Raw genomic sequence first — 16,662 nt, 5'->3', positions numbered from 1 at the left:
ATTACAGAGGGCTTTCACACACATGGTCGCCCTTGATCCTCACTGAACCCCTCGTAAGAGCTACCATTGTCCTCCTCTTTAGAACAGAGGTGTCCATGCTGAGGCTCAGGCAGGCTTTTTCTGATGGCAGGTTCTCTCTACTACACAGCAAACAGAATCCAGAGAACCTGGGATAAATATCCTGGGATTCATTCAGAACTGCATTAAGAAAGAGGCTCCCCCACAGGAACAACAAATGTTGTGGTCGGTTTATGCATCGTCATGGACTGGACTGTGTCCCCCACCCCCCCACCCCCGCAGATTCATATAGAAAGCCCTACCCCCCAGCAGCTCAGGATATGGCTGTATTTGGAGATAGGGCTTTTTAAAATTATGATAAAGTTACAGTGAAGCCCTTACAGTGGGACCTAATCCAATGTGACTGGTTTCCTTATAAGAGGGGAGGAGACATGAGGCACGTGTGCACACAGAGGAAAGGCCATGTGAGGACACAGTGACAAGGAGGCCATCTGCAAGTCAAAGAGAGTCCCCCACTGACACCTTCATCGCTGACTTCCAGCCTCCACAATGAGAGACAACAAACTGTTGTCTGTTGTTTAAGTCACCCAGTGTGTTGTATTTTGTTACAGCAGCCCCAGAACACTGATAATACCCGGTTCATGAGTTTGTGGGTGGCTACAGAGTGGCCACCCGTGGCATAGTAATAGCCAGCCTACATGGAGTGTTTACTCAGGTGCTAAAAACTTTAGGTGTGTTAATGAAATGAATGCTAACAATAGCCCCGTGAGGTAGATTCTATGATGGTGCCCCTTTTAAAATCAGGAAAGTCAGACAAAGAAAAGTCACCTGCTCTGAGCTGCCTGTTTGTAAAGTGGCAGGGCGAGGATTTGAATCCTGGCGGCCTGGGCTCCCAGGCCCTTGTTCTGAAGGATCTAGCTGAGTTCGTTATCATCACCCCCATCTTCCAGATGGGCAAACTGAGACTCACACACTTGTCCAACATCCCAGAGCCAGGGTGTGGTGGAACGAGAATTCCAAATTCTTTGATTTTGTCGCAAACGAATGGCTGGAACTCAAGGATCCTGAAAGTCATTCACTGGAGGAAGGGAAGGGACTCACCTGAAAGAGTAGGAGCAAAAATCTATGTATACACAAAATGAATTTGTGGGGGGAGAGGAATGTGACAGAGAAGTTTGGGCCCACTGAAGGGTGAGCGGCCATACAGCTAGGTAGACAGCTGGCAGGATTCATTCAGGTGTCCTTGACTCTCAAGTCCACTCTCCTCTATCATTTTTAGCTTTGACAGGTATTTACAAGGCATCTACTATGGGTCTGATATCAGAGGCTGACCACACGGGGATAAAGGATATGGCAGGCTTTGGCCTTTGGAACCCACAGTCTGGATGAAATGGGTACACACACAGATCATTTCCAGGGTGGCAAGGGCCATGGGGGCCAGGGGATCATAACTGTCCATGTTCTTTTGTGTCCTGGTATCTTCTTCCTTTCCCAAGCAGTTGATTGGGCCTGTGCTCTCTGTCTTAAGGAAAAAAATCTGACAGAGTAGAAAAAAAAAAAGGCCTTAGTCTCTGCCTCTCATGTCCATAATTCTAACCTCTCAAAGGTCCCCCCGGGGCAATCCAGGGCCGGTAAGGGATAAATGTTCCAAAGAAGGAAGGAGAGGAGAGTGCTTTTTCAAGACAAGAAAACTCTTCAAAGGTGCTGAGGGAGGGAGAAAAGACAATAAGTACATTAGAGAGAGCTGAGGGCCAGAGAGCAGGAGGGTGTGTCCATAAAGGGGGCCCTGGGAAGGGGGCCTGGGAAGGGTGGCAAGGCCTCAGAGTAGGTGTGGTAGTGGTTGGTGGTATATATGCAGACAAAGCCAAGGCCACCCTGCAGAGATTCTAGGGACTCAGCATGGAGTAGGCATTGCCTACGAGACTCCTGGACTTGAAGGGGCCACGAGGAGAAAACCAGGGATATCTTTATGGGAACCTGTGATGAACAGATGCCCTGAAACTAGGCAGACATGTCCCTCAGCACTGTGACACTAGAAAGTCTAGAACTTAGATACAACACTGGAGGCAGAGGAAGTGCCAGACTGATGGCGATTGAGTTGGGATGGGGTTCAAAATACAAATCGAGAAGGGAGAAATGAAACTAAGGAAAGATATTCCTGGTGTGCCGGAAATTCACACCTAAGTTGTACGATAGGTGAACCAAGGTGCGTGAGAGCATGCTGGCCAGCCAGGATTGTCCAGGGAGACGCCAGGGAGGGCAGCCCAGGCCCAGAGGACCACCCATGCAGTGACACTACGGGGCAGTGACTTGTGGACCACCAGGAAATCAGTGTGCAGGAACTAGGAGGATGTGGAACAGTGGAGGTGACAGTCCAGAGAGGCATGCCCGGTCTTGACACAGCTTACAAATCCTGCACAATGGCTGGAGTTTATGTTGAAGATAAAGGTAGGCTATGGACACATTGTGATCAAGGACGTTGTAGGATTAATACCAAGTTTTTCAAATCTCTTTGGGAGGGGGACGCTTGGGTGGCTCAGGGAGTTAAGTGTCCGACTTCAGCTCAGGTCATCATCTTGTGGTTCATGAGTTCAAGCCTCGTGTTGGGCTCTGTGCTGATAGCTCAGACCCTGGAGCCTGCTTTGGATTCTATGTTCCCCCCCCCCCCGGCCCCTCCCCTGCTTGGCTCTGTCTCTCTCTCTCTCTCCCTCAAAAATAAATACACATTAAAAAAACATTTTTTCTTAAAATAAAATCTCTTTGGGAGCAATATAGATGGTGGTGGCTTGGGTCAACCTGAGAAAGGGCTCAGAAGAACAGTACAAGTGGCAAAGAGTTGAAAAGAACAAGGAGGGGATTAATGGAAAGAAAGAAAGAAACAGAGATTTTCAGCAGTAGAATCTTCTGGACTTTTTTTTTTTTTAAAGAACAATAAAGATTTATTTTCCAATATGTTTTTATTTGGACCTCCCCACCCCCACCCCTGCCAACTGAATTCACTCCCCACCATTAGTCCAAAGGGAGGGTTCTCTCCACCAGGCATCACAGCACACCACAATACCAGCCTCCTCAGCTCAGAGGAAATAGTGTTTGCCCTGTGGCTCAACAATCTTTGTCCTAACCTGGCCCCAGCCTCAGGTGCACAAGCACATGCCTTTGGTCACCTGAGACTTTTAAGCAGCACCAGCTGGTACTCTAGCTGATTTGGACCTTAAATGCCACTACCCACCAGAGAAGAGGCTCCGACTCGATTCCAAGCCTGTTCTTTAAATTATTTTTCAAAAATATTTTTTTAAAAAGCAACTTAGTAGAAAACAAGGCCATCCTAGGCATGTTGTCAAAGTCTCTAGTCGGCTTTTGACTGATATATGAAGTTACAGATAATAAAGAAGACCTCCCCCACCAGGTGTAAGACTAAACCAGCAGCTTCTGGGCCCCAGTCTCCAGTGTTCAGAAAGACACATTGGCTTAAAGACAGAGACTAGAGACACTGTAGCCCCCGGGGCCTCTGTAAATGATGCCTCCCAGTCACCGGTGGACAGACACATGGTGTCGGGCATTTGTCCTTGGGCCCTCCCTTATCCTGAGATTCACAAGCAAGATCTCTGTGAGGGGAACAACCCATACTTCTGTGGGAGGATGGATGTAATACTTTCCAGGGCACAGCCTGGATGAATGATGCCAAACTTTCCAAGTACAGACAAGTCAACCACAGTTGAGCCCAAGCAGTGTTCAGGGCTCTGGCCATCCCCAGTTGGTCCCCCATCAATGACCAGCAACAATTGAGGCCAGAGGTACAGGAATTCCTTGACATTTGGAGAACTGGCCTAAGAGTCAAGGTTGGTACTGGTGAGAGCAAGTGTTGCTCAAACACCTAGGCCAAATCCTGCATGAAGCCATGATCAGGAGTCCAGGTGCCTACAAGAGGAGTAAAGGGGTTCAGGTCCTTACTGAGCTCTTGGGAGCTTTCCAACACCAGGGTCACTGGTTCTGATAATAAGTCTTTCAGGAGCACCTTGGATATGCTCAACATGGCAGTCCCTGTAGACATCGGCCACATGGCCCAGATAGACAGGCGGCAGCTTGGCCTTGCTGCAGCCCTTGAGGGGGTACACAGCGCCCTGTGCCACTGAGCAACTTGCCGAGAAGGCCAGGCCCTATGGCGTGTGGGTGGGGACCACCACCATGGCGGACGCCTGTGCGCAGCTTAGCCACGGAGGCCCAAAACACCTTGGTCCAGCGGGCAAGGCCACACTCCCAGGGAGCCACAACAGCCAGGCCCTTGGCACTGGCAGAGTGGGGCTCAGAATGCAGAGGAGCTGGCTGCTGTGGACAAAGCCCCCGCCCCTGCCCCCATCCCTCATTCAACCTGGTGCTGGCAGCCACCACGGCTCTCAGCGCTTGCACATCTCCTGGACTTAACTCATGGTTAGATTTTAGGGGTGAGGCAGAGGGAGGAGTCAAGGATGATGGTCAGGTTTCTGATGTGGGTCAATGAGTCAGTCATGGTGATATTAACAAGGCTAGAGTTATAGGAGGGGAGGCTGGTTGGAAGAAGATATTGAGTTGAGTTGTAGATGTAGTGAATTTGACATATCATTTAGGATGCTCTTGGCTGCAAGTAACAACAAAACAAAACAAACTAAAAACCCACGCAAACAATAAGGGACTATATTGTTTAACATAGTTGGAAGCCCCTTTCCCGATAAGATTCAATCAGCTGGTCATTAAGGACCCAGGCTCTACTCCTGTTGGATTTCACCTATCCCTCATGGTTGCAGTTGGTTTTCCTGACTCTGACTGACTCCAAGGCACAGCAGTATCGAGAAGGAGAAAAGAAGCCATCATTCATGTGTCTGTTTGAGAGAAAACTTTTCCTAGACATTCCCAGCAATCTGCCCTGTCTGGGTCACATGCCCACTCCTTAAGCAATCACGGGCTTCAGCCAATCGTCTGGAAAGGATTGGCAGCTGAGGAGTCGTCCAACACCACGACCAACAGCCCTACAAGGTGACCGTGGCATATGCAAATGGGGTTGGCTTGGAAACAGTCAGAAACAAGGAACAAAGGACAGATTTGGGGTGAAGGCACCATAGAGGTGCTATGAGGAAAGCTGTCCCCTGCGGAGACAGGGGCAGAGAGAAGAACAGGGGCCAAACACACAACTCCAGAGAACACCTCTATCTAAGGGGTATCCGAGGAAGAAAAACTGCATTGTAATGGTTGACAACTTGACTCTGGATTCAGACAGACCTAGGTGGGAATTCCATTCCTGCTGCTTATAAGCCATTGACCTACAAGGGGGTCAGTGAAGATCCCTGTATTACGCAGAGCCTTACCTTCCTTGTCTGAAAAAGGGAACCCGTAAGTCCCACCTCCCAGGGCTGCTGTGAAGCGTCGATAAGAAAATGCACACAAAGCCTCCGCACGACCTCAGCCCACGGCAGCTGCTCCTAGCCATTGGTGAAAAAGAACAGCCTAGAGAGTATCTGAAAAGGGAAGGGGGAAGCTGGTGAATAACCAGGATGAGATGGAGTCATTGAAGGCACGGGGTGAGAGGATTTCAAGGAGGAAAGAGTGGGCAATTATGTCATCTGCTGAAGAGAGGTCAGGTCAGAAGTGGACTGAAAACTGCCCTTTGGATTTAGCAATTAGAAGGTCACTGGTACCCTTGACAAGAGCACTCTCAGTGGAGTGCTGGGGTTGGGAGCCAGGAAGCAGGGGGTCAGCAGTGAAGACCAGAATTCAAGTCGCCTGGCTACCAACCGACAGCAGCGTGCTTTGCACGATGCCAGGAGCTGCTTGGTGTTGAAAACTCCCGTTTTCAGTCATGCCTCAAAAATACTCATTCGGAGAGCAGTAAACAGTAGGATTCCACAATCTGTGAACGAAACGGCCCCTGTTCATCATTTTTAATTTTTTTTTGTGGATAAAGCGAAGGTGGTTGTTTCCTTTCATTAGAAATATGTTGCATCCTTTTCGAGGATTTGTGTTTACATTACCATTTTATTGCTATATGGTTCTTTTTTATATAACATATTTTGGAACCATAAAAACAAACAAACACAACAAACAAAACCCAAACAACATATGTGCTTTGCATTAAATTCAGAAAGTTCAAACCCCTCACTCTGTGCACGTTTTCGAGGCAAAGTGTGGGACTAGGAAAACCCTTCAAGAAACACGCAATTTGACAAATCCTCCTTTAAGAAATGATAGCAGTTGCTTTTGAGACCAACTTGGTCACACGGATCCTGTTTGTCAGGGCTGTCATTAAAAGCCTAATATTTTTCCCATTGCAGAATGTCTCCCAGTGACTCAAACGTGGGCAGAGGCTAAGCACGGTCAATTTCGTGACCTCCCTCGTGCAACCCACTCCCCCCCCCCCCTCACCCCGCCCTGGCTATCTCAACTCCCCAGTGGATGATCTCTTATCCCTAGCAACAACTGGAGCTGCTACTGTTTCTCGACTCTGGCGAGGAAAGTGGGCTTAGGGCCAAGTCTACTGGCCAGGGCTCCCCGTGGAAGATGCTAGAAGAGCACTCCACATTCTCTCACCATCAGTGACCCAAGTTCCTCACCTCTGCCGAACATCTGGATTGCAACACACAGAGTTCAAAGGTCCAGCATGTGTGTCTGCACCTGGCCTCGCTGTTGAAACAGAGCTGACCTCAAACCAAACACGCGGCCTCTCTGCTGTTATTTATGCGGAGGGTCGGATGCCAGATATAAATATTAACTTCGGCATCTTCTCCCCACAGGACTTTGTGATTAAAGGATGCATGTAAACCATCTACCGGGCAGAAAAAGCAGCTCTACTCTTCTCGGCGTATTGAACCCTTCTCAAAAGAAAGCTGATCCCCTTTCCTGCCGTTGTGAATGTGTGTTGGTTTACTTTAATAATAGCACGGCTCCTTCCCGCCATGGGGCTCCCCATAGCCTCTTGCATTTGAAGCCATCAGGTGGTGGGCCTGCTGCAGACATGGTGCATCCCGTCCCCAGGAGAGGCTTGCAAGCGAGCACCATATGTTATTAAGACCTCCCAGAACTGGTTGCCATCATTGGGAGCACAGTCAAGGAAGAGAGAGGCAAGAAGCGGCTGTGTAGCAGACGTGGGTCCTCGGTGCCCGGCAGCTCTGAGCCACCCCCCCCTCTTTGAAGTCGGCTAAGGAAGATAGATGAGTATGTGGGGGGGGGGGGGCAGGTGTGGCTGATAGCAGCCAGGGGTAGAACAGGTGTAGTAGTTTAAGGAAAACGAGGATCATGAGATTCCCGGGCACAGGAATGGACCTAGTTTTTCTGTTTCTAGAAAGAGACCGGAAGATACAGAGAGCATGATTTAATTTCCACCAACATGTGTTAGCAAATTATGATACCCAGTGTAGTAATGCTGGGGGACAAGGGCACGCACAAAATACTACGGAGTTAAGAGGGGAAAACATCCTCTCCACTTGACAGGGAAACTAATAAAATTTTCACAGAGAAAGAAGCATTTGAATGAATGACTGAGTCATTCCTTCATTCAACAAATGCTTATTGAGCCCCATCATGTGCCAGCACCATCCTGGGGCCTACACAGATGACAGGCAAGGTCACTTCCATCTGCGAGCTCACTCTCTCGTGAAGCTAGACTGCATGCCTACTGGGTGCCCAGCCCTGGGAGACGCTCTCTTGGAGATTAACATTCTGTTGAAACAGATGAGTCACTTCAAAATTGTGCCATGGGTGTTATGCTCAGAGCAGGACAGGAAGCCACGGGATGACAAGAAGGGGACTTGGGTTAGTCCAATGGTTTGCAACCCGGGGCAGGGGCAATTCTGTCCCCCAGGGAAAATGTCACAGTGTCTGGACACATTTGTGGTTGTGGAAACTGGGGGAGGCAGGTGCCTCTGGCGTCTAGCAGGGAGAGGCCAGCCATGCTGTCAGACACCCTACGATGCCCAGGGCAACCTCCACAGCAGACGATGAACCAACCTGAAATGTCAACAGGGCCAAGGTTGAGGAACTCTGGCCTAGTACTAGACTCAGGGAACGCTTTGGGGAAGTGCAGTTTGGGTTGAGAACTAGCGGGTGCTAGAAGTTCAGAATGCTGGGCATAGGAGTCCAGCATGGAATCAGAGGACATCGTGAAGAGAAAGAGAAGTCCCCAGGAGCTGCAGCTGAGAATGCAGGGAAGGTGGAGGGGATACAAAACACAAAATCCGGTCTGTTTCCAGAGGGACTAAAAGGTCTTCTGTGCCATGTTATGAAGTGCAGACTTTATCTGGAGAGCATGATGGCTAATACAACCTGCCCCCTACCTCCTCCCCCACACATCTACTCCGTTGGAAAATTTTAAATCCCGTGACACGATTCTGTTGGTTTTTAGAAAATCCCTTCTAACAGCAATGCAGGTGATTGTGGGAGAGTGGGGGGGCGGGATTGGAGGCACATGAGAGACTTTTGCAACACAGAAGTGACGGCTGGAGGCCATGGCAGGGAACATGGGGGGAAGCTGCAACAGACTCCTGAGAATTGAGGAATTTTTATACTTGATGATTGATTGGGTGTTGCAAAAGAAGGAATTCCTTCGGATGACTGAGTTTTCTAGCTGAGGGCCAGTGTGAGTGGTGAGGTGTGTGACAGAGGAGAAGTCATTTGTAGGGGACAGAGTTCAGTTTACAGATACTGTGTTGATGGTCCCGTGGGGACATCCAAGCGGACACATCCTGTTCACAGAGAGAAAAGCAGATCTGTGTTGGGGAAAGACGTGCCCTGGAGACATGGACATGGGGATCACAAAGGCCCACCGGTAGTAACCAAAGTCTTGAACGTGGAGAAGGCACCTCCTGGTGCTGGTGAGAGATGAGAAGCCACTAGGGCGGAATGCTGGGGTTCATACAGAGTCGAGGGGCAGAAAGAGAAGGAACCACAGAAGGCGGACCAGAGACATGGAAAGAGTAGTGACACACACCAAGAGAGGGACTCACTTTAAGAATAAGAAAGTGGTCAAGCTGTCTAATGCAGCAGAAGTTAAGCAGGATGTGAAATTAGATGGAGCTATTCAACATGTCAATCAAGAGGTCATTGGTGACCTTTTCAAGAGCAGTTTCACTACAATGGTGGGTGAGGAATTTATTTAAAAACACTTGATTACTCAGATCAAGAGGAAGAAAATGGGAACCGAATGTCTTTATATCTGGGCAGAATTTGAATAGCGGTCATTCTGCCGGCTTGGCCAACAGAAAAGGAGTAAAACAGTTAGGCAGAAAACCGGATTAACAATAGGCCCAATCATAAAAACAGTTATTGTATACCAAAAAGACGTTTAGAGGCGAACAGCCTCAGAGTCAACTTGGTGGCTTAGTGATGTCTTTAAGAATCTAGACTCTTTCTATCTTTCTGCCCTGTCATTCTCATGCTAGTTACCACGTGGTCACAAAATGGCAGCTGCAGGCTCCAAACATTACATCCCCACGTGACAGTACCTAAAGCAAGAAGGAAGATGCCAGGGACCAAACTGAGGCTCACCTCACACTCCCCTCTCCTTTTGTTGGGAGACTTTCCCTTATATCTTATCACATGCCTCCTCTTAGACCAATTAAGATAGAGGTAAATGGGACTACCAGAAGTAGCTCGCACGAATCATCGTTCTTCCCCTGGGGCTAGGCACATGGCTGCTTGAACAGAATTGGTGTTCTGTTTCACAAGGAAGAAGGGGGACTGGCAGTTGGGGTGACAACCTGTCGTGTCGGCCATAGGAAACTATCCTTTCACAGGGTGAGGGGAGCCCATCAGAGACCTTACAGCATCGGACAAGCCCTTGGGATGCTTCGAAAAGAATGACTAGCTGTTACAGTTAATATTCAGAGCTGAGATGTTATTATAATATCCACTACATATAGGGGCGCCTGCGTGACTCTGTTGATTAAGGGTCTGACTCTTGACTTTGGCTCAGGTCATGAACTCACGATTCGTGAGTTTGAGCCCCACATTGGGCTCTGAGCTGACAGTGTGGAACCTGCTTGGGATTCTTTCTCTCCCTCTTTCTCTGTTCCTCCCCCACTTGTGCTCTCTCTCTCTCTCAAAATAAATAAACTTATCCACCACATATTCACTACCAACCCTAGGCAGAAGGTTGATTGTTTCACGGATCGTATACGCTCAGCAACATCAAGATGTAGGTAATAATTGGATGATGATGCTGGCAATGAAGTACGCTTATTGAGGGCTTACTATATGCCAGGCACTTTATATTCATTACCTTAATCTTCAAAACACAAGTGAGATGGATAGATGCTATTCATATGTCCATTTTCTTTTTAAATTATTTTTACATTTATTAATTTTTGAGAGACAGACAGAGCATGAGTGGGAGAGGGGCAGAAGGGAGGTAGACACAGAACCCGCATTAGGCTCCAGGCTCTGAGCTGCCAGCAGTGAGCCCGATGCGAGGCTCGAACTCATGAACTATGAGATCATGACCTGAGCCGAAGTCAGATGTTTAACAACTGAGCCATTTTATAGAGGTGAAAACTGAGGCATGTAGAGTTTCAATAACTCGCCCGGTGTCCCTCAGCTAGTAGCAGGCGACCCAGGACCACCCCATCCCAAAGTCAGTGCACGCACTGATGACACTCTACTACCGCCTTTGATAAAAAGAAGCCACTGGGAAGTTTTGTTACACCCGGGAGTGGAAGCAATTGTATGTGAGGATGGAAAAATGTGCTGCGATGAGCTTTCTCTCCTTTACCAGTGTCCTGAGTTTCCAGCCTTTCATTTTCCCACACAACTTTGCAACAAAAGCACATCCAGCAGACAGCCCATTCCCTTCCAGCTTCGCCCCCTCGTTAACAAGCTCACTGATCTTACACTGCTCCTCCGGAAACTGAAGACTGAGGTGGGTAGGCATGCTCACGGGCTAAGACTAGGTACACATCATGGTAACCAGAACTTCTTCCTGGTGGGCGCAGTGTCGTGGATGAGATTTGGGGAGGAGGATTAAAATCTGAGGTCATTCATATGGAATAAAAGGGGACCTCCGATCAAAAAAGGTCAGAAACTTTTGTGTGTTCAACAGGGTTTCAGGCAGAATTTGGGTTCACGTCTTGAGATGAGCAACGAACGGGAGCTGACGTTGCTATGTTCTCTGCTCCGTGCCCAGCCTTCCACGTGCATTATCTCAGGGAACCTCACCATGAGGTTAGAGAAGAAACTTTTATTGTCTCTGTTTTATAGATGAGGGAAAGGAGGTTCAGAGCATTAAGCAATTTGCTTAGGGTTCTACAACGAGTGAGTGGCAAAGATGAGATTGAACCCACCCAGAGCTGTCCCTGCAGACTGACCACGTGTAACCACTACGCTCTACTCCCTGCGGACTCCCTAGGTACTGCTGTGAATACACAGCTCCACGGAGGAAGGGGTTCTTGGGACTCACCAGCTTTCTGTTTCCTTAAAACCCTATCTCTGTTCCAAATACATTCCAAAGGGCATAAATTTCAGGATGAGTTCCCATACAGAATTTAAATCATGGAAGCATGTTGGGAAGGCATTTTAACAGAACTACAAATAAAAGTAAAGAGGCCCTAAATACTATACAACCCCTTAGCTAGGCCTATAGTGCCCTAAGGGTGGGGTGAAGGGGCTTTGCGTTTTCTCACACAGTCCTAAGACAAGCCGGCCTTTCTCAGGGTTAACATAGGCACCTGCTCTACACTGGGATTTTACGGGGTTGTTTTGCTAAACAGGTTCCAGTTTCTTCCCCCACCACTCCCAAGACCGCTAAGATCGCTCCTTGGGATTTGGATCAAGGGCTGTGTGTAGAGAGACCAGCTGGGAACTGGCAAGAAGACCCTACCCACCCACTGACAGGTGGAAACGCAGTTCCAGGCACCAATGTCAACCCCTCTCTCCTTCGAAAATGATGAACAGAATTTGGATTCCTCTTGCCAGTACATACACCAGAGGTATGATCCAGAAATGGCATTAACAGAAGTCATGGTCAAAACTTAAAACTTAAAGCAGGGGAAATCTGAAACAATGTTATCCCCATCCAGTGCTCCCATAGGTGCCCTAAGATGTGCATTAGAACATGGCACGTCTTCTTCTGGGCAGTACAAGCTGGTGCCAGTGTACAAGATGTAGTGGGTCGAGGGTGGCCTGAATTTGAGCCCTCACTATGCAAAGCACAATAAAAAATGGCAGCACTGACCCAGGTCCTGTCTCAGCTTCCCAGAATGTTTTCCAGTGTTCAAAAGCAGAAAGCTGGTGGACACATTCTCACCCAGCTTAAAGGGAGAGAAGGAATCTGAGAACCCTTTTCTTGTTGAAATACTTAAATCCTGCAGCTCAGCCTGGAAAGACTCAATTAAGAGGAGTTGTTGGAAAACCTCAGAACCATGAAAGGCCCAAGGCCATGTTCAAAAAGCTTTCAGAAACTGTTAGCACGGAACAATTTTGTTTAGTTCACAAAATTGGCATTGACCCAACACCTCTCCTCTTAGCTTCATCTCTCAGCCTCCTTCCCAACTCCTCATGGCAGAGGAGGAAGGAAAATAGAAAGCTTCGGAGGGTAGCCTCTAGATTTAGGTTTAGAATTGGCCATGGCACTTTAGAGCTGTGTGACCCTGAGCAAGTTACTAAACTTCTCTGAACAATTTTCTCACAGGGTTATCAGAGTGGATAAGTAGGTTAGTGATGCATACAGTACTTTGTATTATGCTTGCCCCTTGGAAACTGAAGAATACATAATAGTTATTATTAACCCAAGCAATGCTGGAAGAAAGAACTCAGGAGGGTTCAGCCCATCTGACACCTCTTTTTGTTTTCATGCCTCATCCCCACATGGGTTGGGGCCAGCATGGTAGAAGAAGTTCCAGTAGATACAACTGGCAGTAGGCATGACCAACTTTATCTTTTTTTTTTTTTTTTTTTTATGTATCGAGCATCTATAGATGAGGCACTGGCCTAAGAATAGTGGTGAAGATAAGGATCAAAAAAAAAAAAATCCTCTGCCCTTAAAGAATTTGCAGATTGGCAGGGAAAGAAGTGATAAAGGGGTATCTGCCATTTTCAGTTCAGGAAAAACTTTTGGAGGTGTCTGTCACTTATTTCCTCCCTGCTCCATTCATCACCTGGGGGGGCCAGCCCTTCCTTCATGTCTTGTGACACCTGACCCATCCTGGGTACAGCTCATTGCACCAGAGCTAGTCACGTGACCACACCCGGCGAATCAAATTGTTTTCCTGGGAATTTAAAATGGCGTGGATTCAAATTCAGACTCAGGGTGAAGTTAATCATGGTGATGGGTACAAATAGCAAAAGTGACATAAACTCAGGGCTGCTGGAATTCTCAGCCTTGGGCACACCAGTGGACAAGCAGAGAACTATCCACACCAGTGGATAAGCAGTGAATAAGCAGGAAAACTGATGTGAGGCCAGGTAGCTGTAGCCAGACATGAGAGAGAGAAGGAGATGGAAGGGGTAGCCTTTTATGTTCCTAATGGCTTTTCACTTCTGACGAGGCGCCGCTATACTTTCTTCAATGGGGCTTCGTGAGCCTTCTCTTCCCGTACGCCCCTTTTTACTCGAGCAGTTGATGCCCCCCGGTTCCACAGAAAAGCTCAGTGTGTGGGACCCACTGCCTGGAGATAAGAAGCTGCCAAAGCCCGCTAAGATACGATTCTTTTAATCAAAATAACTGCCTCTTGAAAGCCTGATTAAATTAACCACTTGGTTTTAATCCAAACAACTGTTTGGCAATTGATCCCATTTGAACAGATCCAGGGAAACAGGAGTAGCATCTCCTTTCACTCAGAGCACCATGATGTTATGTGATGGTACACCACTATGAAGAGTTCCCTGAAAAATGCATACTTCTGGGGAAACAACATTCCAAATTTGTAGATGAGAAAGAAGTGCAATTAACGTTATTTTAGGCTCTTGTAGGCTTATCTTGTGATTTCTAAGGGGAGGCAACCACTTATTTCCAAGTCTTGGCCTTTTAGACGTGTACTTATTTCCACGGCAGACTTAAGGGACACCTTATGCCCACACCACCCATTGTACAGAAGGCAGGGTCAGCTGGTCAACGATCCAAACACAGTGCCCATGCAAAAGATTTTTTTTTTAATGTTTATTTATTTTTCAGAGAAACAGAGACAGAATGCGAGTGGGTTAGGGGCAGAGAAAGAGGGAGACACAGAATCCAAAGCAGGCTCCGGTCTCTGAGCTGTCAGCACAGAGCCCGACGCAGGGCTTGAACTCACAAGCCGTGAGATTGTGACCTGAGCTGAAGTTGTATGCTCAACTGACTGAGCCACCCGGGTGCCTCCAAAAGTTTTTTTTTAAAAAGCACAAAGACAATTCCTTGTATCCAAGCATCCTTTCTGAATATCCTGGGCTTGCCGGTACATTAGCAACATTATTTTGCCATCACTGAAGCCTCTAAGATTTAATTCAGGGAAGTCTATGAAAGGGGTATTGCATCTGAGGAATATGTATATTGCCTGTACATCAATTGGCATCTTGGGACCGCTCTGGGCACCAAGGTCAAAGTTTAGTGATGCATGGAGTTGTCCTCCTAATGGTAAGTATTGATCAGTAGCCTCAGAAAAAAAAACAGCACGCACTCAGTCTTTCCCCAGCCAGACGCCAGGCTCCCGAAAAAAGGAGTGTCTTTCCCAGAGAGCCTTGGAAAACGATGCACGGAACACTCGAGCCTGCAATACATTCACTAAGATAGTGAATGACTGCTTCAGCAGGATAAGTGGAAAATGATAAATAACACTGTGCACCATCTGCATAGCTATGATACCTGGAAGGAAGGGGCTCAAAAGCAATACATGCCACATATGCATAAATATGTTCGTTTTCCATGGCTGCCATAACAAATTACCCCAAATTTTGTAACCAAAAATAATACAGATTTATTATCGCACACCTCTGTAGACCCGAAATTCCAGGTGGCTGGATTGGTTTCTCTGCTCTGGGTTTCACAAGGCCAACATCAAGCTGTCAGCAAGGCTGCATTCCTTGCTGGAGACTTCAGGATAAATCACTTCCAAGCTCATTCAAGTTGGGGTTGAATTCAGTTCCTTACAGATGTAAAGTTGAGGTCCCTGTTGCCTTGCCAGCTGTCAGCTGGGTGCTAGTCTTTGCCCCTAGAGGCTGCCCACATTGACTCCCACGCTTTACACATTGCCCCTTCACCAGTGGTGGGATCCCTCTCTTACTTGGAATCTCTCCAGCTTCTGCCTCTGCCAAATTTCTCCCACCTCCGGCCAGAGAAAGTTCTCTGCCTTTAAGGGTTCATGTGATTCGATTGGGCTCACTTGGATCACCCAGGATAATCTATATTAAAGTTTGTAATCTTAGGGTGCCTGGCTGGCTCAGCCGGTTAAGTGTGCAACTCTTGATTTTGGCCCATGTTGTGGGATTGAGCCCTCCTGGGATCAAGCCCTGCTGGGATCGAACCCTGTGTCAGGCTCTGGGCTAGGCACGGGACCTGCTTAAGATCCTCTCTTTCCCTCCCTTCTGCCCCTCCCCTGTTTTCACTCCCACTTTCACTCTTGAAAGAAAGGAAGATAGGAAGGAAGGAAGGATGGAAGGAAGAAAGACAGAAAGTTACATGGGCAAAGTCCCTCTTGCCATGGGACATAATGTATTCACACATTCCAGAGATTAGGATGTGACCATTTTGGAGGGCCCATTATTTGATCTACCAAAAAATATACATACAATTTTATATCCTGAATAGCAGGATTGCAGCCAGTGCCCTGGTGTGGTCTGCACTGTGGCACCGCAATCTGACTAACTGAGCAAAATGTAACTGATGGTGTATTAGTTACCTACTGTCGCATAGCAAATTACCCCAGAAGTTCGCAATTTAAAACAAATCATCTTTATGCCACAACTTCAGTGTGTCAAAAATCAGGTGTGGCTCAGCTGAGTGCTTCTACCCCAAAGTCTCTTGTGAGGCTGCAGTCAAGCTGTTTGTGACAGCTACGGTTTTATCTGAAGGCTCAACTGGGGAAGGGTCAAGGATCCACTTCCAAGTATATTCACATGTTGGCAGGAATCAGAAGACTGAAGTCCGAGTTCACCCAGGTATTACTGGCAGGACGCTGCTCCTCACCTCATGGGTCTCTCCATAGGCTGCCTGAGTGTCCCCCCAACATGACAGTTGGGGATCTGAAAGATAGCCTGGGCTGGAGGGCAACGGAGAGGGGGCATACCAAGAGAGAGCCTGCAATGGAAGCCAAATTTTTTTTTTTTACCGTCTTAACCATTTCTACATGTGTAGTTTGATAGTGTTGAATATATTCACATTGTGCATCAGATCTCCAGAACTTTTCCATCTTGCAAAACCAGCACTCTCTCCTCACTGAACGACTCCCCATTCCCCTCTACTGCCAACCACTATTCTACTTTCTGTCTCTATGAATTTGACTTCTCTAGGTGCCTCACCTTGGTGGAACCATATGGTATTTGTCCTTTGGTGACTGGGTCATTTCACTAAGTATACTGCCTTCCAGTTCATCCATGTTGTAGTATGTAATAGGATGTCCTTCTTTTTTAAGACCAAATAATATCCCACCATACGCATTTTACCACATTTTCTTTATCCATTCATTTGTCAGTGGGCATTTGAGTTGTTTTCACCCC

At 47.6% G+C, this 16,662-nt stretch overlaps 1 pseudogene; it reads right to left on the bottom strand.

The window, feature by feature from the left end:
• Nucleotides 1-3,398: 3,398 nt before the first annotated feature.
• Nucleotides 3,399-10,909, bottom strand: LOC106985478 (threonylcarbamoyl-AMP synthase-like; annotated as a pseudogene).
• Between the last annotated feature and the right edge of the window lie 5,753 nt (nucleotides 10,910-16,662).

Source organism: Acinonyx jubatus, chromosome A2 (assembly GCF_027475565.1).
Source record: "Acinonyx jubatus isolate Ajub_Pintada_27869175 chromosome A2, VMU_Ajub_asm_v1.0, whole genome shotgun sequence".
In the NCBI taxonomy this organism is placed as follows: domain Eukaryota; kingdom Metazoa; phylum Chordata; class Mammalia; order Carnivora; family Felidae; genus Acinonyx; species Acinonyx jubatus.
Note: the sequence above shows the minus strand (reverse complement) of the source record. Positions and strands in the feature narration are given on the sequence as shown.